Source organism: Engystomops pustulosus, chromosome 5 (genome assembly GCF_040894005.1).
Source record: "Engystomops pustulosus chromosome 5, aEngPut4.maternal, whole genome shotgun sequence".
NCBI lineage: Eukaryota > Metazoa > Chordata > Amphibia > Anura > Leptodactylidae > Engystomops > Engystomops pustulosus.
In genome coordinates, this window is record NC_092415.1 from 63,853,979 (window position 1) to 63,879,664 (window position 25,686).

At 42.1% G+C, this 25,686-nt stretch overlaps 1 protein-coding gene across 5 annotated transcripts in view; it reads left to right on the forward strand.

Moving 5' to 3' along the window:
• Positions 1-5,045: 5,045 nt before the first annotated feature.
• The window catches only part of ANKRD12 (ankyrin repeat domain 12), a 54,197-nt gene continuing 33,556 nt past the window's right edge, over positions 5,046-25,686 (forward strand). For 2 of the 5 annotated variants that reach the window (XM_072152228.1, XM_072152231.1), the window contains exon 1: positions 5,341-5,863. The gene's annotated coding sequence lies outside the window, so the exon portion shown is untranslated. Of the gene's footprint in view, positions 5,283-5,340; positions 5,864-25,686 lie in introns of those variants that run through there. The other 3 variants (XM_072152226.1, XM_072152229.1, XM_072152227.1) reach the window with 2 other exon arrangements.

Here is a 25,686-nt window from a genome sequence, read left to right on the forward strand (position 1 = left end):
GACACTGACAAACATGTATAGTGTTCAATTGTGAACAGTGTTTCAGATAGCATCATATAATAAAATCAAAAGAAGGGCAACTCTGACTTTTCTACCCCTCTTCTTGTTTTTATTACGTACTGATCTAGAGAGTCGAAGGAGGCATGACCTCCACGGCTGAATTCAGAAGCTCCTCCCCATGTCCTTAGTCTCTTCTCAGCATTCAGCACTTGTGACATAGGGTGATGACATTTAAGGTCTTTTTACTCCCTTACATTTGCAAATTGTCCCACATGTATGCATCTTATCACATGAAATCACAGCAGCCTCCATGGAGGATGTGGTGGAGTAGAATGGATACATTCATAGAGCATGGTTTGAAAATGTAAGGGGGTAAAAGGACCTTAGCTAAAGACACCTCGGTCATATGACATCAAGTTTGAAATTCTACATGGGACTTTTAAAATTATGCAAATTTTAAAGCCTTTTTTCTTAAAAACCAGGGCATAAAAAGAACAGATCCTACCAGAGGGGTCACACACCAGTATGTTAGTGTGCTTGGTTTACAATCCACCCTGATGGCAGATGTCCTTTAACCGGTTAAGGACCGGGCCCTTTCCCGTTTTTTCATTTCCATTTTTCACTCCCCACCTTCAAAAATCTATAACTTTTTTATTTTTACACGTAAAAAGCTATGTGACGGCTCGTTTTTTGCGTAACAAATTGCACTTCATAGTGATCGCATTGAATATTCCATGCCATGTACTGGGAAGTGGGAAAAATGCAGTGAAAATGGTGAAAAAACGCATTTGTGTCGTATTCTTGTGGGCTTGGATATTACAGCTTTCACTTCACGCCACAAATGACACATCTAATTTATTCTTTGGGTCAGTACGATTACAGGGATACCAAATTTGTATAGGTTTTATAATGTTTTCATACATTTACAAAAATTAAAACCTCATGAACAAAATTTTTTTTTTTATTTTTACGTCTTCTTGTGCTTATAACTTTTCCATACTTCCTTGTATGGAGTTGAGGGTGTCATCTTTTGCGACTTTTGATGATGTTTTCAATGATATTATTTTTAGGACTGTACGACCTTTTGATCACTTTTTATAAAATTTGTAATTTTTTTTTAAATGGCAAAAAAGTGCCAGTTTTGACTTTGGACGCGATTTTCCGTTACGGGGTTAAACGCAGTGAAAAACAGTTATTATATTTTGATAGATCGGGTATTTTTGGACGCGGCGATACCTAATGTGTTTATGATTTTTACTGTTTATTTATATTTATATCAGTTCTAGGGAAAGGGGGGTGATTTGAATTTTTAGGTTTTTTTATTATAATTTTTTTTTTAACTTTTTTTTCATTTTTATTTTTACTATTTTTCAGACTCCCTAGGGTACTTTAACCCTAGGTTGTCTGATCGATCCTACCATATACTGCCATACTACTACTATGGGGATTTTACTCCTCATACATTACAATGTGCTGATAGCACATTGTAATGAATGGGTTAACCCGAAGTAACTTCGGGTCTTCGTGAGACCCGAAGCTACCATGGCGACGGATCGCCGCTCCCCGATGACGTCACGGGGAGCGGCGATCCTCGGAAAGATGGCGGCGCATGGGCGGCGGCGATCAGCAAGAAAACACCCGCGATCGGTGCCGGCACCAATCGCGGGTGTTACCGGTAAGCCTTTGCTGCAATATGCAGCAGAGACTTACCGGCTATGGAGAGGGCTCGGCCCGCGAGCCCTCTCCATGCATCAGAACGCGACCGCCGCCGTGAATACACGGCGGGCGGTCGCGAACCGGTTAAATAACACCCCAGTGTCGCCACCCGTCTTTAAGACGCTTTTTACCATTGCAACAGGGTAAAGGGACTCACCAGGGAGATAAGTTCCTCCAGGGTAGAGTGACAGGGAAATAATTATCTCCATTTCTTGAATATTCCACAGTTTAGACTTGCATCATTAAGCTTCTAACTTCTTAGGATGAAACCGTTTTTTTCATCTATAAAATTGTTCGGATTTGGCGCACTTTGTTGGAAATATTAGTAAATGTTGATGGTGTCGCCAGTATCGATGAATGGTGACCTGCACCCAAACAGCTCAGCAGTTCACCATACAGGGAACCACGGTAAATACTCAAAAATACAAATACGATACCTGCGCCACTAAAGGAGAGCGGGATACCCATAAAAAGCATGCAGCCACTAAAATTGTATAGTACCAATAATTCAGAACAAATGCCTCTAACCATGTGATCATACAGCAGAAAATACACTTATCTGTATTTTTCAGTTTTTTCATCTGTTTGCTCAGCTTTCATTTTATAAACTTCTCTGGGAAAATGAAAGCTGAGCTCTGATTGGTTGCCATGAATGATTAGAACAATTATGCTCTCAGACACTTCTGATAAATCTGCCCCAATGTCTCAATAACAATAGTAACTGTTGAATATCTTAGGGTTACCCAATAATAATTATTTATATAGAACCATGAAATGCCGCAGTGCTTTATATATCTACCAACACCAGTTACCAACCCTAAGGTAAGCCTGTTAAAGGGGTTTTCCCACAAAGGCAAGTTAGGCCCTATCCACGTTAGCTTCAGCTGACGGAGATCGCCAAGATCTGTCAGCTCCATAGAGATTAATGCGCGGCCGTCAGCTCCATTAGTCTGAGGAGCGGCAAGGGGTTGGCTGGACCCCTCGTTCTCGGTGGTCTCACCACTGAGACTCCCACTGATCAGCAAGTTAGGCCCTATGCCTTCACAGGAAAACCCCTTTAAAGGATGCCTGCCTCCAGGATATAGGATTGTAAACGAAGCACTCTGACATACTGGTGTGTGCCCCTCTGGCAGGATCTGCACTTCTTTTAGCGTCTTATTCCCTGGTTTTTACAAAAAGGCTTCTAAAAATATGCTAATGAGTCCATAGGGTTCCTCTCAGGCTTATTTGCATAATATTAAAACCTTATTTCTTGAAAACAAGGTCATAGGAAGCTAAAAGAAAAGCACATCCTGCTAGAGGGGGCACACACCAGTATTTCAGTGTGCTTGGTTTTCAACCCTTCATCCTGGTGGTAGATGTCCTTTAAGCTGATGTACACCAGGTTTTCCAAATGTGATTTAAGAAAGTTTCAGTACCTCAATCCAAAAGGGTGATGTAGAATATGAAGTACCATCTCCGGACACTATGTTAGCCCTAAAGGTGTACCAAATTTATCTACTATTGGTAGGTCAGGGTAGCAGACGGTGGCATTTGATAGCTTTCCTATCTAGTCAGTGCAGTTTGACTAGTCAGCTTTGTCCGTCTTTGCATATCCATTGCATTTAGTTTTTAATTCTTTCAGTCAATGGACTATGAGGGTTTGGCTTTTGCAGCTGTCAAGTTGTAGTGTTTAATACAATCATTTAAAATTTTTATTAACGGTGGGAGGAAAAAGACAAATCTTTTTACACTTCACATTGCGGCTGAGTAATTGTATATGGGCTGATACAAATTATAAAAATGTGGTATTGATGTAATTGTATTTTTAACACAATAGAAAAAAACTGTGTAAATTAGTGCTAATGTGGGGAAATAAGTATTTTTGATTGCTTTTTCTGAGGTTTTTTTGGTAACTTGTAGACAATAGACTATATGGATTATAAGTGTAGCACAGCCAGCTACAGGCAGTCACCGGGTCACATACAAGAAAGGGTCTGGAGGTTTGTTCTTAAGTTGAATCTGTATGTAAGTCGAAACTGTATATTTTATAATTGAAGTTCTAGCCAATTTTTTTTTTTTGCCCCAGTGACAGTTGGTGTTTAAGAATTTTTGCTGTAATTGGACCAAGGATCATCAATAAAACTTCATTACAGACACCTTACAGCTGATCATTGCAGTCTGGGACCATAGTAAAGCATCCAGAGAGCTTCACCAGGGGTCACAGTGGGCAGAGAGGTCCGTCTGCAACTAGGGGTCGTCTGTAAGTCGGGCGTCCTTAAGTAGGGGACCAGCTGTATAGCGCTTCCGAAACATGAATTTAATTCTACGGGAGTTACTGTAGCACTGACACTTGCAACTTTAAGACAAGGGGGAGGAATAAATCAGGTCTTTATAATTTCACTAAGGTCGCATTCAGACGAACATGTGATTTTTCAAGTTGCGTATTTTCGTGCTGTATGAGATCATATATACTGACATTTCATCCGTATGCAGTGCGTATTTGACCCCTATTTATAAGTCCCAATAGACTTCTAAGCGCATAAGGAAATGAAATACAGGAGAAAATAGGACACGCTCTGTATTTTTATGCGGCCAGTATATGGTATGGTGATAACAACGGCAATATAAATGGTTGGACGTATTGTCCATTGAAATGAATGAGGCTACATTCACACTGCCGTTGCCCGCCCGTACCGTACCGTAGCGGGCAACGGCAGTGTACGGGGAGAGGAGGAGGAGGTGAGCGCAGCTCACCCCCGCCCCTCTCCATAGCAACCTATGGCGCACGGCGCCGTATTACGGGGAAAGATAGGACAGGTCCTATCTTTCTCCCGGGTACGGAACGGTACGGTGCCGCACGTGTGCTGCACCGTACCGCTCCCGTAGGGTGCCGTGCGCCCATAGGAGTGTATGGGGGACGTATATCGGCCGTATATACGTCGGCCGTATATACGTCCCCCATACGTTCGTGTGAATGTAGCCTGAGGCTGTATGTAACCCGTAAAAAAAAATGGTACGGAACGGGTAGCATACGGCCATTTCCATACGGCCGTGTGAATGCAGCCTGAAAGTCTCACTATAACTATGCAGAGTCATCATTGCTGCCATGCCAACCAAGCCAATACACTGCAGCTTTATGCCCGCATCAACCACAACGGCCAAATCCAAGAAATCTTCCCCTAGTTGCCATAGCTACACGCCATTTCCCGTTACCAGCCACAGCGCCGCCCTCCTCGCACTATTTACATCTCAATGACCAGCGCTATCAAAATAACAGATGTTGCGTCACTGCCGCAAGTGACGTCACCAGCCAGTCCAAGCTTTCGCGCATGCGCCCGAGGCCTCTAGAGGACAATACTCACTGCGCCATCACAACAAAAGTGAAGGCGAAAGCAACAATGGCGACCCGTGTGTTACAATCTGGAGAAGAGGGACCGGCGAGCTGGAGACCAAGGCCGGGGAGCGGCCACCACAATCGCTCCGCTCCTGTCACCTCTCGCGCTCCTTCGCTTTCGAGAACCTTCTTCTAGGCTCAGCCATCCCTGGGTGACGTCACTGGCCCACTAACCAATCACAGGCGACAGGTCTGTTTCCAAGTGCCAGCTTGTAACGAGTGGTGCCGCCTCTTTCGTGACGTGTGGCGGAGGGGGGAGGCTGCGGACAGATGTGTGGAGATGAGAGCTGCCGTTAGTGGGGGAAGGGCTGCTAACTGACAGGCTGGATTACAGTATGCTGCGGGCATTGGGACAAGGCGGCGCCCCCTTGCCGTAGCCGTTGGCGCTGCAGTCCCTATTGTTATATAGACACCCCCTCCTCCCTCATGTAGTCTATAGGCGCAGACGTTGTGGCTATGTATGGCTTGTGTGAGTGACAGGTCGGCTGTAGCCCCGCCCCCAGCTCGCCCAATCCTGCTGCTCCGAGCTGTCGTCACGTGGTGTGCAGTGTCGCGTCCAATCCGCTGTGGGTCGCTGAGGGCCGTGCGCGGGGAGGCGGGGAGCGTATAGTGAGGGGGAGGGCGGCAGAGAGAGAAGAAGAGGGGTGTGAGCGCTGCTGTGAGGAGACTACCGGAGAGCCATAGCCCCCGCACCCCGACCATTACCGCCGCGCTCTGCACAGTGTGACCCGGGCCCGGCACAGCGGGAGAGTCCTCGAGGCGCTGCAGCAGGTTGGTGGCTGTGGACGGGTCACATGGGGAGGGGGTGGGCTGCCCTAGGCCGGGGGTTATGTGGGGGGCGGCGGAGGCTTCCCTGTGTTGTTGTCTAATGCACATGATATTGTCGGGGAGTTTAGGGGGTGAGCTGTGTCCTGCAGCAGCCCTGGCAGCTGCTCTCCACACCCCCTGGCATGGCACTGGATGGCATCGTGGTAACTGCAGCCTCATCCTTTTTTCGTGGTTGGGACGTGTTCACACACAGGATAATAAGTGGTGTTTGCGTTATTCTGCAGAACAGTTGGACTTGCCCCAGAGATGCCATATTACATCTCCTAGTCAGGTGCCATATTAATGGCTGGCAGGTCCACAAATCTTTGATCAGGTCCCTCTTATTGCACTGTTCTCTCAGTAAATGCCCATGTGCTGTGCAGAGGGTCCCTCCTTTTTCTGTCATTTGCCCAGTGTCTCAGACTTCGCTGCTTGCCCTGTGTATTTTAGATTTGCCTTTACCCCCAGGAGGCAGCAGGGTCGCACTAGTGCAGAAGGTGTTGTGTATTAACCTCTCTAGTGGCAGGTTCCAGCTGTCATCCCCTGAGCATTGGGTTTTGTGTTCTCCTTGTTATGTTTGTATGCTGGGCACCACTATACGCGATGATGACTTGTTTGTGCCCATGGAGATGTTGTGACTTTGTGGGTGTTTTGTTGCTGAACATTGGCCCTGGTAGAGCAGTAGGGATGGCTGAGGTGTCACTGCCCACCTCCCTTTATTGCCAGGGCTATGAGCTGCAGACTGTGTGGTGGGCATTGTTTTCCCTTTTATTACATCCATCACTGATCCTAGAGAGCAGAGGGTCAGCAATTTGCGTATCCATTTAGCTTGTCTGGGCAGTTCAGTCAGGCCACAAATTAATATCATTGCCTTAAATGGCAGCACCTACACCCAGGAAGATATATCCTGTATGTGTGTGGTATACATATAATAAATACCAGTAGTGTGTGTGTGTGTGTCTGATATTTTCTGGAAATTGCTGCCACATTTTTTTTTTTTTGTGGTATGATATAAAGCAAGTGGGAAGAAAGGGGGTGTGTTCCTTCTCTCTCTCCACAGGCGAGCGTTCTGAGACAATGCAACCCAGGCATGAATGCCGCATAGAGAAGAAATGGCACATCATAGCAATACGCTTGCTGGAGGCAGCTTGACATGTTTGCCGCTGTCTACAATCTGCATACATGCCCTACTTGGCTATTATATAATCTGGTACTTGGCAAGGAGTGAGCTACTCCACCTTCTTCTCTGGTGCACCCTTAAAGATTATAGAGACCTGAGGACGCTAACATTTTTGCGGTACATGATGAGGTTATAAAGCTACTGACAAATGCATGAAGTTTTTTAGTCTTCAGTAAAAAAGTTTTAGCATTTTGTTTCATGTAGATCTTTGTAGCACTATTGTTTTGGAAATGTCATTCTGCTTCTGACATTGTTCACCTTCTTGCAGGTGTGGCGTAGTGTGTTTTACTTGAGGTGGTTGGCAAGCCTGGCACTGTATTTCTTTGCTACTTCTTTGTTTTTGAAGTTAATTTTCATCAGTGATTTTGCTTTGCTGCCAGCTTACAACTTCGAGAGCCAGCGACTCGGGTACAGGTAGACCATCTTCTTATACTAGTTCTCCTATGCTTCTTTCCTTCTAAAATTTACTTTTAAAATTATGCTAATGAGCCAAAGGGCTCTTGGGATTTTACCAGAGCCTCTCAGTGCTGCAGATTCAAAGGCTGTTACAATGAGCAGAACGTCTCTCGCCTTCTCTCTCCTCCCTCTGCTAGTGTAATTTGGCAGTAGCAGGAAATGCAGGGGGAGTGTAGACCTGTTCTGCTCATTGTAACAGCCTGTGAATCTGCATTAATCAGGGGCTCTAGTAACAACCCCAGAGCCTCTTGGGCTCATCAACCCAATTACAAAACTTGTAAAGAGGCCATGAGTAACAAATATAAGAAGATTACCACAGTCACGGTGCCTGTATCTGTAAGAAAGTGTGCCTGGACTAGTATGCTTAATTTTGATGGTAGATTTCCTTTAAAGGTTTGAAAGTAAAATTACACTGAACAAACTTGCCAATAATCTTCTTCATCTTGATCCCGCTGTTGGTCTTCTTCCAGCTTGACACACTGGGATCGCCTGAAAAAGACTTATGAAGAGAAGGCCGGACACAATGTCCCAGTGCTCCGAGCTGCTAATTATTCACGCCTCCTGTGTCATAGATACCTCCCTCTCCCATGTTGAAGAGGGAGGTGATGTTGCGCAGGAAGTATGAATAATTAGCAGTCAGGACTGGTCTGCTTTTTACAAGTCGTTTGTTTTCTGACGATCCTGGCGTGTCAAGCTTGAAGAAGACTAACGCCAGGATCAAGATGAAGAGGACAATAGTTGAAGATGTTCAGTGTAATTTTACTTATAGTTATTGAATGAAAAGAAATCTACCACTATGTTTACTTTTATTTTTTAAACAGTGATTTATTCATGATTGCTGGTTTGTAAGAGGTCATAATCATTCTCTTTTTAAATCCATTTTTGGTTTAGTAAGAAAGAATAGGAAAAGGTTCCCAAACTGCACTGCACTGTCTGTGAAGGCATATTCATAGCCATAGCCTTTTTATACACGTAATGAGTTAGTAGCAATGTAGTGTATGGGATTTCTGAAAATTCCATGTATACATTGTGTAAAGGATTTATGATCCACAGCATGTCTTTAATTTGCTGCAAATCCTGGTGCAGAAATCAATCTTGGCAGTGTAAGACCTCTTGGCCACAAGCGACTTTGATGCATCCAACTCGCATCAACCCAAACATTTAGAAACCAGAGCTGAGCTCGGCATGTCGGTTCAGTTCGGGTTTCTGAGCGTTCGGGTCAGACATTGCAGGAAGCACAGAATGCGAGTTTGACATCAAAATTGCTTGTGGGCAATTGCTTTAGCTAAATTTTTATCTTTGTAAATTTTACGGAGAAGCTACTGGGTGTGAAATAATTTCTCTGGGCAGTGGGAGGGATCACTGAGGTTACTGGGGTGTGGAGTAGATTTTGCTACCTCTGCATGGAGAGGCTACTCCACACCCCAGTAGCCTCTGGAAAATTTAGATATTAGCTAGATAAAGTTTAGCTTAGTTTAGAAGTATAGGGTTAGCTACAGATAGATTAGGGTTTTGTAGGTTTGTAGAAACCTGCCACTAAATCTACCTTAATAGGTAGTTTTCTAATGGTAGGTTTCCTTGATTGACTTCCACTGGTATATGTTAGGACCACTTTTGTTATTTCTTCCATTGTTTGAGCTGAAAATTGGACAGAAGCTGCAGTGGTATTTTTTGGCTCCGATAACTGAAGCCTAACAGAAGGTAAATGGACACTAGCAGAAGCTATAAAAAAATCATTTTAACAGATCTGCTAAGGCTTCCATAATTGTTTTAGTTAAGGTGATCAGAAAGCAGGCGTGTACTAGACCGTATTTAAAAGTAAATTTTATTGGTGGTGCCACCATACAGGACCTTCGTAGAAACTTTATTTGGATGGACTCAGGCCAGTTACCTACACACGTGCGCGGCCTGCGTATACGTCCCGTATAGTGGCACAATACCACTGGCTTGCACGTAGTGCAGTGGGTGGGATTCCCTGCATTAAATAGAAACTATATGCAGCCTGTATACACGGACTGCATACGTTCATGTGCAACAGGCCTTTGTCTGTATGTTTGAGGTTATAATGGTGGTTTCTTAGATTAATTTCTGCTGCCAGGTTCCCTTTTAACTAATGACAAGCTGGGAAATGATCCCTCCCTTTAACTGTGTCACTTTTAAAATGGTCAGTATATATTATAATATTCATTCAACATTTAATTTCATTATGGATGTTGGGACATGGCAAACATTGACTTCTGTGAACAGTTCTAAGTTTATTGTAATGATTATTTTACATTTTATTAGGAAATGCAAATTGCTATAAGGCCAAATTGTTAGTTTAGTTATTTATTTTGAAGATAAAAAACAGGGCGTTAAAAATAGATTATAAAATGTTGCAATAACCAAAAGTAACATTTGTAGCAAATATTATCTGCACACGAGAGAAATAGCTCAGTCAACCAAATGGCTGCATATAAAGGATGTATGTGCATGCATAAGCAGTCTTTTGTTCTTTGCAAGGTGGGAATGTCCCTAGAATTTTTTGCTGCTGTGCATCTGCTATCATTGTACGTGCATTCTGCCATCCTTTGTCATACGTTAGATTTTAGGAATCCTGTTTCTCACTGCTGAAAATGTATTGTTGATATCAATGTGAACTGTGTGAGGGGAGGTTATGTCTGTACACAGCTAAGCACATAGTGTTTTCTTCCTTGTTTGTTGCGGTTTAATGGTTTTCTGCTTTAGCTTTTAGTGCTGCATTTGATGTGCCTTATGTTATTAGAATAATATATGTATATGTATCACTCATTTGATCCAGACTTCTCCTCCTGATACTACAGTGACCCACTGTGCCTTTACTTTGCTCCAGTAATTGGTACCAGTACAATATGGCATCTATCATTTTTATTACAGTCACCAGGTTATGTACAAGTTAGATTGTAACCCCAGGCAGAATTTTTTTGGTCTCAATGGCAATTAGATTTTAAAAATGTTGGATTGTCATAAGAACCAGGATTAATAATAAATCTTACTTGCAGACACCTGTGATAACTGTTATAGCTGATTATTTTAGCCTAAGGATAAAGTACAGTAATTTAATAATATCCAGAGGTTCGTTTTGTAACTAGGGGTCGTCTGTAAGTCGGGTGTTCTTAAGTTGGGGACCACCTGTACTGTCATTGTTCTTGCTTATTGCTATGGCTAATTCCAAGAGATAACTTGTGCAAAGAAGAACTCAGAAACAACCATTTCCTCCTAACTACGTTTGAGTAGCTTTTGCCAAAACAAAGTTGTTTTGCAACAACCTAATTGGAAAATAATTTTCCTTTTCTAAGCTCAACCTTATTGGACAGATAGTGCTAAATTCGGTCACTTCACGCATGATAAGTTGTGGATTTCTCTCTGAGAAGTTGCTAGTGGTCATGTACGTGTGTGTCATCAAAAAATCTGGGAAGGAATTCATATTTCATTGTTAGAAATAAAGCTCTCTGTCTCTACTGCCACCTATTAGAGGTAGCTCCCTGTAAGTCAATTGCTGATGTTCCAGAAGTCTCCTGTAGATGTACTACTTTGTCTCCATCCCAAGCCATGTTCAAGGGTTCTTGAAAGTCCACATTGGTGTAGATTTATCAAGCTGTCTGAAAGTCAGAATATTTCTAGTTTCCCATGGCAACCAATCACAGCTCAGCTTTCATTTTACCAGTGCTTATGAATATTTTAAAGAGAGCTGTGATTGGTTGCCATGGGCAACTAGAAATATTCTGACTTTCAGACAGCTTGATAAATCTGCCCCATTGACTTGGGGCAAATAATTCACCATTTTGCTGTATCCTGGTGCCTTTTGGGGACCATACAACCTTTTTGATATAATTTTCTTTTTCTTTTTTCTTTTTTTTTTTTTTTTTTTTTTTTTTTTGTGTTGCAAAAAATTCTGGGGGTGTTTTCTGTAACAAGGCTCATAGCCAAGAATAACCATTTTTATGTTTGGGTATTTTGAGCACATGTATTTTCGTAAACAGCCATTAGAAAGCATTTCCCCAATCCCTACATGTTCCCTTTATATGCCTGTAAACTTAAACAATCAGGTCCTAAAGCTGTATGGAAATAACGTGAAATGGGTCGAATGAGTCATTACCATATTCAGCAGTCCAGCTTATTCAGGAGTGGGAGGCATAGCCACACACCCCAGTGCTTGACTGACAGCCTGTATACTGATGTGACACTCCTGGTGCTGGCAGCCACGACCCCTGCAGCTTGTGTGTATGAGCTACTCCTATACACAAGACTGACGGCCTGTATAATGATGGGAGACTCCAGTTGCTGGCTCCTCTTTGTGCTCCCTGGTTCTTGCGCCCCTGCAGCCTGTGTGTGTATGAGATACTCCTATACACATGGCTACAGCCTGACCTGCTGTTCCTCCCATGCACTACTTATGTAGTTGATGTCTGTGTCTCTCACAAGCAGCAGATAAAGCACAGACACTAGCAATGCTTTACTATACATTACACTCAGACATGAGCAGGGGGAGGAGAGGGGAGGGGTGACATCACTGCCTCTGACCATTTGACCAGCCTCATTTACAAAATAAAGAAAAGATGATTTTAGAAAGATTAATGTATGAATTGACTAGATAAAGGCTGGGATGGAATCCTTGTGATCTTCTCTAATGGGTAGTGGTGCCAGAAATGGTTAGAGGCCTGATGAAGGATGTTCTTTAACCCTAGGGACCAATCCTGCAGTATTAGCAGAGCTTTTCCATGCCGAAGCTGCAGCATGGAGGGGCACTGGTAATGCATCCCATTGGCTCATTAGCATAATTTTAAAAGTTGGTTTTGGAAAAGGGGAGAATAAAGGTGGTTAATAAATGTAACAATATTACCAAAGTCGCAGTGCCTGGAGCTATAAGTAAGTGTCCCTTATTTATTTGGCTCCTAAGCAATAATGCTAAATACAGAGCAGAATACTGTAGTCTGCTTGTACCCATATATAGCACTAAATTGCATCTTTAGGAATACTACTAGGACTCCAGGACCATCAATATACCTTTTCATTGGAGGCTGATGGTGATTGGGATGGAAAGAAAGTTTTGGGTTTAGTTGACTTTACCATTTTAGATGTGACAATATGTGTATTTATTTTATTCTGTAGTTGAATCTGTGCTTTTCTATAAATCTCTTCTATAATATGTTGGTATGCTCGGTATCCTTCGCATTATACAGTAAAGTCAGTGTAGCACGTCCTAGAAGGCATTCATTCATAGCAGGCCCCAGCTGCCATGGCAACCATCCTGCAATTGTATTGCAGGAGTGTCTATAGTAAAGGATAAGGAGCCTCCTCCTCTTCTTCAGACTTTTTACTTGCACCTGTCATTGGTGGCAGCGTCTGAAGGGTGAAACTGCAGCACTTTCAGTATTATTGTAACTATTGACGTAGAACCCTGCACTCACTTGCTTGAGCGGCATCTTTGCCCACTTGACTACTCAGGCCTCACTCTATTCCTGATACCTGCTTGCTCACCATCTGCTACATTGATAACTTTTTTCCATCAGCTAAGCAAGCTCAGGGATTTTTTTTCATGCAACTAGCCTTAGTCATTTCCAGTGTCATTCTGGTTTACACCAGACTTTTTGATCACTTTTATGAGGTGAGGGGGGGGGGGGGCAAAAAAAATACAGAATAATTTTAAAAGTTGCTTTTAGAAGGAAAGAGGCCATGGATAACAAATATAAAAAGATTGCCACAGCCATGGTGCCTGGATCTATTAGTAAGTGTCCTTTTAAGTTCTCAAGTGTTAAGAATCTGTGTTCTTTATGTTCTTTCTTTCGGATCTCAAACAGCTTGTATGCATCGGACTGTTTGTCCCTGAGATGGTTACATTTCCTCAAGTTAACACTTGGCATATAGTATGTGTGAGGCGTGATGTGAGAATAGGAGTGTATGAGAGGGCCTGAGATTTGTGCCACCAACTGTATTGGGCCTGTTTTGGGCGTCAAAATGGCATTGTGAGCTTGCTGGAACTGACATTCAGTACCATTTCTGAGCGTCGGGCCGGACTTTCCTGTAGGACATCGGCTTCTGTACATAAACCAGCCCAGTAGTTCAAGTGCATATGGCAGCTCCATACTGCAGTTTGTGGTAAAATTGCCTAATACTGCAATTTGGTAAAATGCTTTTAGTGATGGGCCTTATTTCATTCTTCCCAAGCGATTGCTAAATTGTTACATTGGAGAGAAGGGGCATGTCTTATGGATTACTCACATGAAAGTAAATATATAAAAGCTGTAGTCTTTGTGATCAGTAAAAAATAAATACCTACACGTTCACTTAGGAAACTTGCTAATCATCTGCCAGTTAGTGGTGAGCTCGTTCCTGGCTCCATGTGCGCTCAGTTATAGCGGTGGGGTTGGGAAAAGATTCATCCGATCTCTATGCCAGATTAAATCTGTTGCTGCCGTTTCTCATCTTTTTGTGGTAGGGTAGTACATTTTAAGTTTACGGGTAAATAAGACTTATGTAAAATACTAAAAAAGCAGATATGGTTGGAAGTATATGTTAAACACAAAAAATGGTTGCTGGGCAAAATGTCCCAATGAATTAAGCCTGCAATTAAAAATACATTAAAAAAAAAAAAAAAACCCTCTAAAGCAACATTTGGATTGTTTGTTTGTTTTTTTTTCCCCGTCTTATTACTTGTCCCTACAAGCTCTTGCAATTTCCAGTGTCTGACTATTTAGGGACAAATATCATTGTGATGCGAGGAGAGATAGCAGATAGGTAGCCCTGGACAGTTCTCTGATAAGAAGCTCCAGAATAATTATTCTTTATATATTATGTGATAATCACATATTATGTGATTATCAATAATAATGGCTATGGAATAAAATGGTGTTATATGAATAAAGATTATTTTTTATTTAGAATATCAAGTATTTTCTTACGTTTGTACCTTGTACTAAGATATCTATAGTCTGTTTTAAAACTTCATAAGGAAAAAGGCACAGATGTGGTAAAATTGGCCATATTCCCCCTCTGTCCCTGTACAGTGCGGATGCTCCAGGGCTGTGATAGAGAAGGGCTTAGGGTGCCCTGCTACTGGCGGCAGTGCTCAGCACAGTCTAGATGCCAGTATGTATGGCGTGGGAACAATGAGGCCAGTGTTTGGGTGCAGCAGTCTAGTTGTTGGTTATGTGCGTATCTGGCTTTTGTTTATGAATCACATTTGCGGTTTCTTAATTTTCAGGAACAGGGTTGGCCGTTTTCTAGATGTAATTGATTCTATGGCGTAATTATTAGTATAATGGCTGGTAAATGCAGCTTTGTATCTGTGTGTAATGGCTTCTGCAGACACATGCAAAGTTTCTCCAGATTGTGACAGACGCTGAATATGCCATAATGTATTCCATGTGCAGCCGTTGGAGGAATTCTCAGATAGTCTGAGCTTTCTCTTCCATTTCTTTCATATCAATTATCTGAAGAAATATATAAAGTGGATGTATAGCTGTTATAGTAGGTTGGGCACATTGCAGCAGGCTGATAGAAAATGTGAAAACCCCCTGGATGCTATTCAACTATTTTAATCCAACCCTAAGCAGAGGAAAGATGTGGCCATTTGGATATGACGGTGCTAACATTTTGCATACGTATACAGAAAATGTAATAACTGTACTGAAACAAATTGTGAGTGTCGCTATTGAATTTTCTTTCATAAAGGGAGATTCTAGCTCCGATTGTGCACAACATTCATTGAGCCCACCACCTACAATTAAAGAAAGATAGACGCCTTAGGAAAGCGCTATTTGTCTGTGTTACGGGCAGGATTTACAACGTGACAGCCTTGGGAATGTTTGTTTACTGCTAATGACAGCAACGGTCTGTGTAGCTGGTGGCAATAGATAAGTGTAGGCTGCGTCCACCACCTCCCTGACAGGTTACTACATATGAGAGTGAAACATGACTTATTTCTCTCCCAGTGCAGACTGTGCTTTATTTCTTACCTGGTGATCCCCCTTGTCGATTTTTTATTTTTCCTCAAAAGCATAGGCTTGCCGAGGGGGAAAAAATACGTTTGATTTATACATTGTTTAAAGCTGGTAAGCAATACTGTAGCCAGAGGTTGCACTAATTTTTATTTTTTTTAACTGCATAGCAAAAATATTCCTCCCATCATGTTTGAGAAGTACTTACTGGGTGAGTTTACAGTAGATTGTCTATGGTGGAAAATCCACTGCCTGATCAGCAGCTGCCATAAAATAAAACTCCTGGAATAGCCTCTATTGTGTGGTGAATGGGTGAAATCCTCTCTTCAATATACATCTTGGAAAATACAGTTGCACATGACACAACATACATCTATACATACAGCAGCACTAACAAATTTTTAATTCCCTGCCCTTCCAGTGTACAGTATATTGGTATATTAATATTAGTGTATATTTCTACCCTACGTCCTACGTAGTGGAAATATTCTGCAGGCTGTGTGTGTGCAGGCACGTGGCAGGAACGCCGCCAGCCACACGCTCCTCCTTGCCCTCTCGGTGTGGTGTTGGCTTGAAGGGGGGAAATGGCAATTACTGGCTGTTGGACATTTGTGATTATTTGGGGGCTCGTATGCCAGTTTTCCATTGGTCATACATTTTGCAGCAGAAGGAAATTGCCTTCAGCATCTCTACCTACAATGAATCAATAAGTAGGGAGAAGCGCAGCCCAAGGCTCCTTCTGCACACCACCTTCCCCTCTGGTTGTGTTCACACATGGCATTTTTGGTTTTAAAACTCATTAGAAACATCAAGGTAAAATGCATCCTATAAAAGAATGTGTTTTCACGTTTCAAAACATGACTGAAACAGCACATGTGATGGCGGCCTTTCTCTGTTCCTTCTATTAGTCATGGAGCAACTGGAGATAGAAGCTGCTGGTATTTCCTCAGTGTGCGTTCACACGTGGTTAACGCATGCGTTTCAAACGCACTGCAATACCCGGAGAGAGATTTGCATCTACAAAATGTTCTTGTTCCATGGAGAAAACAAAAAGTAGGTTCCGGCACTCCAAACAAAAAATTCCTCTATTTGTTAAAACATGTAGACTTTATTTCTTCTTTTTAAAATAGATACATCATCTCAGAAGCGTTTTCATAGGGAAAGACCTACGCGTTTCGACCAAACATCACATCTTGTTCTTAATCATGGCGTAACCAAACAGAAAATAGCCTGTGCCCAAGAAAATTCAGTATTGTGGTGCATCAAACTAAGCTAAAAGGGAGGTGCAAGGTACAAGTCCCCAGTCCTATACTGCAGCAGAATAATCGTCCAACATGGGATTAATCTGGAGCAGCAGAAAACTAACTAGTCCTACTCTCCCACACATTAATACATTTCCACCACAGAGGGCTCACCGCACCGTGCCCAAGTGCCATGGACCTCCACGGTGGCCGTGATCTGGTCCTGCAAAGGAGAAAAGAATCATACATAATAACTATGGAGTAAAACCATGTGTACAAGAGTCATTAATGTGACATCTGCCTGTTAGTGAGTGACTGCCATATCTGTGTAGGCACACAGCACTATATCTTGCCCACAAGTTGCCATGCTGGGGGGAAAAAATATATAAAAAGCAGCATATATTTTTTTTTTTCTTGGATGTTTGTGTCCCACACTGTGATCTAGCGCACAGCAGAGAAAGTTACATCAGCTGAAAGGACACTCCTTTGGCTTTCATCTGGTGAATGGGGCCAATGAATATGTCTAACATATGTGCCCAGAGCTTTTCCTGCTTGTGTAGCAAATACAGTACAAAGTCCTCTCTCCCTTCACTTTTTTTTAAACGAAGAGATTCGGTTTTGTTTTTTTGCTGTGGACAAATTCTCTGCCTACTTGACTTATTACAACCAATATACATCTCACTTTAATGTTGATTTTCTGGATGATGCCATCACACTGGGCCATGAAAGAAACGCAATCTAATGTATTCAGCTGCTTGGCAACATGCTGGTAGTGGTTTCTTAGGTCAATTTCTGATGATAGGTTCCCTTTAAAAGCAAATGTGTGCATGGGGCTTTACACATCAGACAGCATGATGCCACGTACTGTCATGCCAGGCAGCTGGATCGCTGCCATGTGTTGCTGTGACTGCAGCTATCATGTTATGTAATTTGCTCCTTGTTCTACATTCAACTTGTCATTTTACTCGAAAACGAAAGTAAAATGTTCGTTGTATTAAGATCGTGTGGGTTTCTATACGCCTCAGTGCTATTTGGTAAAATGTCATAAAGTTAAGCAACAACATTACTGCAGCTGTCCGCTCATAGATGTCAGAAGGGTATAACTAGGCTTTACCTGGGGCAAATATACATACTGGAGCCCTCTCCCTGCCTGCACCTTAAATAGTTTCTTTTTAACAAGCAGTTATATTTCATCAGCTGCAAGCTACATTCATATGAAGGAGAAAAACTGTTTTACAGACCGGTAATTATCAACATAAAAATATTACGGTACCTTATGTAATGTACCAGTGACCAGGCTGACGATGCCGGCAACCTTTACATGTTTCTTTAGCTGGGTATACTCTAGGCATTTTGGTGGGGTTTGGGGGGGGGGGGGGGCTCTCTGCATCATCAGCTGTACCGACTTGGAAGCAAACTGAGGGCTTCTTTTATGTGGATTGGATGATAAAATTCATTCTATTTGTACAATGTTGGAGTCTATAAAGCTTTTTGATACTTATTATTATTGTACACTTTTATTACCTATAATAAAATCTTCTATGTAATATAGCACCAGCATATAACGTAACACTTTACAAATCATGAGGGACAAATAAAATAATACAAACCTAGTAAAACGTCATATGCAAACAATAAGAGTGAGGGTTCTGCTCGCAGGAGCTTACAGTCTAAGAAAAAAAGTGAACTTCTATGCTGGATAGTATGTTTGGGTGCGCACATTTTGGGTGTCTTTTCCAATCCTGTGTATTAGTGCCGTTGTTTACCTGTGATAACACAGCAGAGCACTGTCTGCAGTAGGACCAGCTTCCTGAAGAACTGATGTAGACAGGCAGCGCATCAGAAGTACCATAAAAGACCACTGCAGAATCACAATGTCATAATGCAAATGACCTATTAAACCACTACCAGTATATTATCAAGCACCGTGGCACATATGAAAATGAATTACCCAGATTTTGGTGCGTGTCAAATCAGCGCCTAATGGAAAGTTTTTTACCAAGTTGTATTCTGCGAAGAATCTAAAAGGAACAATTTTTGCTGGCACCGGAAATTTCCGAAAAGGATGAACAATTGTGGCTCGGTAAAACCTTCTTTATTTTTAGCATTGCATGTTAAAATACAACTAGTCTCATGCTCAGAATGAGTGCCCCATCAGCTTTCACAAAGCAAAAAACTATTTCTTTCTATTGAATTGCTGCCCCCCAAAATTAGTTTGATTGGGAGTGGCTTGCAGTTTCCGTGTTGGCTGTTTGGAAATTTAAGTGCTTCATTCCCTCTGAGTACTAACTCCTTGCCATGACCATTCAAAACCACTGATGGTCCTGCCCACTCATAGTATGTTGCTTCACATCCAAATTCAGTGACTTCTGCTTCCCTTAGGGCTGTAATGGTGAACCTATTAGAAGTGTGCACAAACTACAACCAAAGACAAGACTTATTTATCACAGTACAGACACCGCAATTTAATCAGCAGCCTATTGTTTCCTGCTCTACCACAGCTTTTAATCTTAATTGGGTCCTCAGGACACCAATACCAATGAAAAAAATGGTGTCTGTGGCTTCCCTCCAGGGCCCCCTGAACAGGAAGAATCTCGGGGTAGGAGCTCTAATGATAATCCAGCCCTGTCCACACCTCGTCTCTAAGCCTCATGCAGTCCCTTCAAAAATATACATTGTGATAGATCGGACATTTTGGGACACGTGATACCTAACATGTTTATGATTTTTACTGTTTATTTATATTTATATCAGTTCTAGGGAAAGGGGGTGATTTGAATGTTTAGGTTTTTTTAATATGAAAAATTAAATACCATATATACTTGGGTATAAGCTGAAAAGCCTCACCTCTGCTTATACACGAGTCAATAAAAAAAATAAACTTAATACTCACCGTCCGTTGTCCCCTATACCCGTTGCGGCTCCTCTTCTATGTTCATATCTGACGTCATCAGTGGCGACACCGCCACATCATAGTGTGTGCCGGCTGGCAGGTGTCGCATGGATGCGACTCTGCCGGCTATTGCAAAGAGAAGATAGAAGAGGAGCTGCGACGAACATCGTGGGCCAACGGAGGGTGAGTTTTAAGTTCATTTGTTTTATCTGTTTGACACACTATGTGGGGGCTGGCTGGCTGCACACTACAGACCAATGCATTTCCCACCCTTGGCTTATACTCGAGTCAATAGGTTTTCCCAGTTTTTGGTGCTAAAATTAGGGGTCTCGGCTTATACTCGAGTATATACAGTATATAATCTTTTTATTTTTCAAACTCCAGGGTACTATAACCCTAGGTTGTCTGATTAATTCTACCGTATACTGCTGTATGTCTTCATAAGATCAGAGGCTGTTATGGCAACCGATCACCGTCCCCGATGATGTCACAGGGGGCGGAAATCGTATCCAAGCTGTTCGCGCTCATGCGCTGCCAGAATTTAAATGTCTTCTGCAGCTTTGCCGCAGGCATTTACAGGGTTAACAGCACTGACCGTGGGTGTTTGTTGCACCTTGTAATGAGAGGGTTCCCAGTGCCGCCTCTGACACACGTGCCATAGGTTCACCACCACTGCCTTATGGTATGTTCAAAATTTTTGGGAGGGGTCACAATCTGATTTTTGTTTGGATCTACTTGTGAGGAGAAAAAAACACGACCTGACCTATTTTCAGATGGAATCTGCATTGAAAACTGCTAAATATGCAAATTGAGGCATTCCCTGGGTTACTGCAAGACAAGTTCTTTTAGGTTTGATCTTAAGTTGAATTTGTATGTAAGTCGGAACAGGTATATTTTATAATTGTGACCATTAAACTATTGTCATGGCTTGACTTTTGTTTTGTTGTGTATTTCTACTGTACTGTACTCTTTTGGATGTGTTCAATATGGGTTTTTTAATTTATTTTTTTTTCTTCTCCCATTAGTAGTTTACTGTTGCCATTGTTTTTCTAGGCTAAAACTTTGAATTAAAACCTTTTTGAATCTAAAAAAAGGAATTATGACTCCTATCTGAGCAGTATAATAAGAATGTAGACCTTCTGTTAGAATTTATGCCATGCGACAGCATTGTACAGGCAGTCCCCGAGTTACGTACAAGATAGGTTCCGGAGGTTTGTTCTTAAGTTGAATTTGTATGGAAGTTGAAACTGTATATTTTATAATGGTAGATCCAGACAAAAAAAATTTGGCCCCAGTGATAATTGGGAGTTCAAACATTTTTTGCTGTAATGTGACCAAGGATTATCAATAAATCTTCATTACAGACACCTTACAGCTGATAATTGCAGTCTGGGACTATAGTAAAGCATCCAGAAAGCTTCACCAGAGGTCAGAGGGGTCTGTCTGTAACTATGGGTTGTCTGTAAGTCGGGTGTCCTTAAGTAGGGGACCGCCTGTATTCTGTTTGTCACTGCTGTGAAAGTCCATATGAGGTCACTAAGTGGTTAAAGGATATGAAGGCCGCAGTGATGGAGAATTGCATGTTGGGGTTTTTTGTGGTTTTTTTTTAATAAATGAGAGTAAGCAACCTGTTACGTCCTTTTTTTTTTTTTTTTTTTTTTTGACGTAGATCAAAAGACAAAATGATGAAAGTAAATTATTATTGAAAATTAGAGGCTTATATGCAAATGTCTTCTAGAACTGCGTCGTTCTTGTATATGTGGGAGTTGTAATGATGGGGAATTATGAAAATTCACATATTAGGACATCTACCATGAAAATCCATCATAATAAACTTGGGAAACTTACTGATCGATCCAGACACTGTCACTGTGGTAATCTTCTTATGTGTTAACCATGGCCTCATTCCTTCTAAAATCAACTTTTTAAATTATACAAATGTGCCAATGGGGGGTGTTACCAGTGCCTTTCCATGCTACAGCTTATTACACTGTTTCACCCCCCCCCCCATCCCACTGCCTTATATAATCTCACATTTGCAGAAGTTTCAGCACACAGTTGCAGAGGGAAGTGCTCCTGCACAGTGTAACAGCCCCTTGGTTTTAGAAGGAAGGAGGCCATGGATGACTGATATAATAGGATTACCACAGTCACAGTGCTTGGATCTATGAGTAAGTGTCCATTCTTTATCATTGTGGATTTTCATGGTAGATTTCCTTTAACTCAATCCCAATCAGCCATTGATTAAAAAAAAAAAAACCCAGAGGGTCTCAATTCTGCAGCGTTTCTCCTGCTCCCATGCTAATCACAGGGGCAGGACCAGGTCTCTGGCTCTCAGGCGCAGTTGGAGACCCTAGGGAGAAGGTAGAAGACGTTTGTTACCGTCTGCATTGAAGAGCAGAGCCGGCACAGCCGCCGGGTCTATAGAGCTCAATGGGACTGCAGGTGTTAATCAGAGCTGCTGATTGACCTATAAAGTACAGACAACACACAAACTCAATATATTAATAAATATGTAAAAATAAACACAGTTTCCAATAAACTATACATATTGTATACAAACATTCCCTTATCTGGTGTTATGTCACACACTAGGGAATTTACTGGAAACTGAAAGCATATATACTATAGAAAAAAAACTTCCTCTAGTTTTTGAAAAATGTTTGTAAAAAAAAAAAATGAAACTGTTCGAATAACTTTTTTTAAACTTATGCCTATCCTTATGTGTTAGACGCGACGATTTCTGCTGGGTGCGGTGTGTAGTGGTTCACCCATCACCCACTGTATCTCGGTGGTGATGATGTTTGGTGACTGTGGTTTGCAGATCAGTCGGATTGTGTTGCTATGGAAACAAAGATGTGGCGTGTAAAGACGACTTATTAGTGCGGCCCGTGGCTTTTCAGCTGCTGATATTGCATGGATTGCATCAGCTTCAGTGTAGAGCTCCATATCATAGAGCAGAGGCAGAATCCCTGGCTGCCGCTCCGTAATGGGAAAAACAAGGCTTCGTATTTATCCCATCGACATCACTGAGAGAGTTGTAACAAATGCTACCGGTAATGTGTGCACAGCCCTGATACTATACACATGCCCTTACCTGGTGTTATGTGATCACAAGCACCAAGTGCAAGGCTCTCCTTACTGGGACCGCCTTGTTAAAGGGAACCCGTCAGCAGAAATTGGCCTACCAGTATGCTCTTAAGCAGATAAACGCCTTCCAGATCATGTTTCTTTTATGACCCAGTGTAATGGCATCATCCAGAAAATCTACTTTGAAGTGAGATGTAAACTGGTTGGATAAAGTCAGGGAGGGGGAGATTTTAACACTGAAGCGAAGCTCTCTTCCTTCGAAAACCCCCTACACTGTAATTGATGGTCTTGTATCCAGAGACTTCACTATCTAGACGTCCTGAAGTCCAATGCATGATGTCAGTCACAGAGGAGGAGGCGTTCAGAGCTCCCCACCTTGATTTCAATGTTAAACTCTCCTCCTCCTTGACTTTACACAGACCATTTACAGCATGATGGTTTTTTGGATGATGTCACCACACTGAAACATGAAAGAAACAAAATCTAGAAAGTGTTACACTGCCTGGCAATAAACTGATAGTGGTTTATTAGGCCAATTACTGATGACGGGTTCCCTTTAACACCTAGGCGCATCACGACGTTATACTACGTCCCCGGGGCTACATGCTAAGCGCACCAGGGCGCACTATAACGTCCTGCTTCTGGCACCGGCTCACGAACGGAGCCAGCACCAGAAGCAGCGGGTGTTAGCGCAGGATGTCAGCTGTGATAGACAGCTAACACCCGCGATCAAGCATGACCGCAGCGTGTAAGGGTCTTTGCGCTGTGGATCGGATCCACCGCGCCGCTTACCGGGGGATCCGATCCACTTCTGGGCAGCTCCGAGGACTGGAATGTGCCCCGGAGCTGCCCGGTCTCCCTGGCAGCCAGCTCCCTTCCGGGTCTGACTGCAAACTGTCTGAGCATGCGCAAGCACTGCAAGACAGATTACACTGCTCTACAATAAAATAGTATTGTAGAGCAGTGTATTGAACTTGAATCAGCGATCAGAGCATCCCTGGTTCAAGTATGTATAAGTAAAAAAAAAAAAAATGAAAAACACTGAACACTACACATTAGAATAAATAAAAAATAAATACATTAAAATATAAGCCCCTAAAATGTCACTTTCCCATAAAATCGCCTAATAAAGTATAAAAAAACACAAAAAAACCCTGCATATTTGGTATTGCCGCGTCCGTAACAATCTGTATAATAAAACGGAATCATTACTGGACCCGCACGGTAAACGCCGGAGAAAAAACCCCGCAAAAACGTTCCGAAAAAAGATCATTTTTAATTAATTAAAAAATGCTCTAAAAAGTGATAAAATGTTATGCACTCTAAAATAAGCCCACTCAAAAGAACAACTCTTCTCGCAAAAAATAAGCCCTTAACCAGATTTGTCATCCGAAAAATAAAAAAGTTATACATATGAAAAGATGGTGATGCAAAAATGAACAAGATTTTCTCCCAATTAGTTTTCAGTCCAATTGAATATACCGTATTTTTTGGCCTGTGCGCCTTATATATGAACTTATATAGAAATGTACTACAGACAAGATGTACTGTACATTTACCAGTGTTTAATAGCTCCATCCCCAGAAATTTCCTGCACCTTCCCACACTGTACACAGGGTCCCTAGCTCCTGAAGTGCCCTGGCACCACAACTAACATTGTGCCCATCCTGCCCACCCCTAGCACGGAGAGACCGGAGCTGCCATAGTGCCGGCCACGAGGCAATCATCATCATCAGTAAACAATCCCCCATACCTGACAGCCCTGTAACAGGGGAAAGAGAAGGAGCCACAGGGAACCCCACAGGAATAACACCTTGGCTGAGGAGGGAAGGAGAAGGGGCAGAGGGAGACCGCTTAACCCCTGCTGCATCACCCTGCATTAACCCCCAGCAGCCATACCTCTGAGATCGGAGCTCTCTGACATGCTGAAGACAAGTTTCCCGGGAAGTGTAGCTGGCTTGAACTGTGCACAGGTCTGCCACCTGCTGGTCATTTTTAGGTACTGCATTTGATCCTGCGCCTAATACACCAGTGCGCCTTATATATGAACCTAGATGTCTTAGCAGGCATTTATTAGAGGTGCGCCTTATACTCCAGTGCGCCTAATAGGCCGAAAAATACTATAATACACAAAACCCCCACATACTTGGTATCCCTGCGTCCGTAACAATCTGCATAACAAAACAGAATCATTAGAACCGCAAAGTGAACCCCGTAAAAAAAAAATGCTCCAAAAAAAGATCATTTTCAATTAATACCCTATAAAAAAAATGCTCTCAAAAGGTGATTTAAAAAATGTTATGCACCCCTAAATAAGCCCACTAAAAAGAACAATCCTTCTCGCAAAAAATAAGCCCTTAAACAGATTTGTGAGGTGAAAAATAAAAAAGTTATGCATATGAAAGACGGTGATGCTAAAATTAACATTTTTGCCAAATTACTTTTTATTCAGTAAAAATGGTATGGTTAACGACCAAAAAAAAAAGAAAACATAAAAATTTTCCTAAAAATTGATTATTTTCATTTCCTCCACCAACAAAGAGTTAATAAAATCTCACCAATTAGCTATAGATGCCCCAAAATTACCTATCAGAAAAGTGCATCTCATGTGGCAAAAGAAATAAGCCCCTATAGGTCCACATTAAAAAAAGAAAAAAAATGATAGCCTGTACAATGTGACATAGCAAATCTGATCTGGATGGCGCCTCCTTCCCTTCTATGCCCGGCCGTGCGCCCATACAGCAGGTTACCACCACATATGGGGTATCCGTGTACTCGGGAGGAATTGGGTATCAAACTTTGTGGAGCCTTTTTTCATTTAATCCATTGTAAATGTTTCATTTTCCACCCAAAACGAGTGTATTGTGAAGAAATATTGCAATTTGTAGACCACACCACCATTTTGTTTTAACCCCTATAAAACACTTAAAGGGTTAACAAACTTTTTTTTTTTTTTTCATACGTTGAGG